The following is a 1,055-nucleotide window of genomic DNA, read 5'->3' as shown; positions in this document are numbered from 1 at the left end:
TTTACAAACTGTGTCAGAGGGCGTACTTTACACCTGAGCGGCAACATAGTATATGGCCCTCCACTTCTCGATTCTGTTGGAGAAATTGCGGTCACGTTGGGAATATATATCATGTTTTTTGGGAATGTCCAGTGCTCCGCCCGCACTGGTCTGAGGTGTTCTCGTTGATTTACGAAGGGGAGAAAAAAGAAGGCTCTTGTGTGGGATCACTCTTTTGAAGAAACTGAATAAGTAGTAAAAATACGAGAAATTTAAGACATAACTTTTATTGGCATTAATAAAACAAAGTTACCCTTCCCAATGATCTATGCAAGAAAAATAATAAGGTTGAGAAAATATTAAAATGTTCTGGTCTCTTTATTCCAAAGAGTATGTGGAAAGGTTGTAGACACTGGATAGTCATACCCCCATTTCCCCTGGCCAGTACAGGGTTTCTGTATTGATGGAACCGGGGATCGGTCAAACACAGTTTCTATAGAAAGGTCAGTTTACATAAACTGTAGGTAACTAGAGAGGTAATCACAAGTCACCACTCTTGAAATTAATATTCACCTGTATTATATACACCTGCCATATGTTTGGGAATTATTTATTTATAGGCATAACAAGTCAAACAAAAAAGCTATTAATTCCTGCAAATTCTATGTTGAGGGGTTACCAAATTAGAATTAGTGGTGATACTGCTGTTGGTGTTTTTTATCCCACACAGAAGGAAAATAATTCCTGATCTACAACACCAGGTATTCGCAGGTAGTCGCCTTTCCTGATACTGACCTGGCCCAACGCTAATTAGCTTCCAAGTTCGAATGAGATCGGGCGCTGACAGCGTGGCATGGTAGTAGAAATTGAGTGTGTACACCAATGAGAGTGCACCGATATAAGAAAATAGGAAAAAGGGCAATAGAAGGAAGAGAGAGAAAGAAGTTTGTGAAAATATGTGGATCTGCTTTTCACGTTAGACTCGGTACAGAGGATCCCACTGAAGTGGTATCATGTTCCGGGAATCATGAATGAGAGTCCACGAAATTTGTGATCAAAAGATATAGTGACCCTCT

The 1,055-nt window shown here is 39.8% G+C and overlaps 1 pseudogene; it reads right to left on the bottom strand.

Annotated features, from left to right (window-relative positions):
* Nucleotides 1-725: 725 nt before the first annotated feature.
* On the bottom strand, nt 726-844 carry LOC134936169 (5S ribosomal RNA; annotated as a pseudogene).
* Between the last annotated feature and the right edge of the window lie 211 nt (nt 845-1,055).

The sequence above is a fragment of the Pseudophryne corroboree genome, chromosome 1, assembly GCF_028390025.1.
Source record: "Pseudophryne corroboree isolate aPseCor3 chromosome 1, aPseCor3.hap2, whole genome shotgun sequence".
NCBI lineage: Eukaryota > Metazoa > Chordata > Amphibia > Anura > Myobatrachidae > Pseudophryne > Pseudophryne corroboree.
Note: the sequence above shows the minus strand (reverse complement) of the source record. Positions and strands in the feature narration are given on the sequence as shown.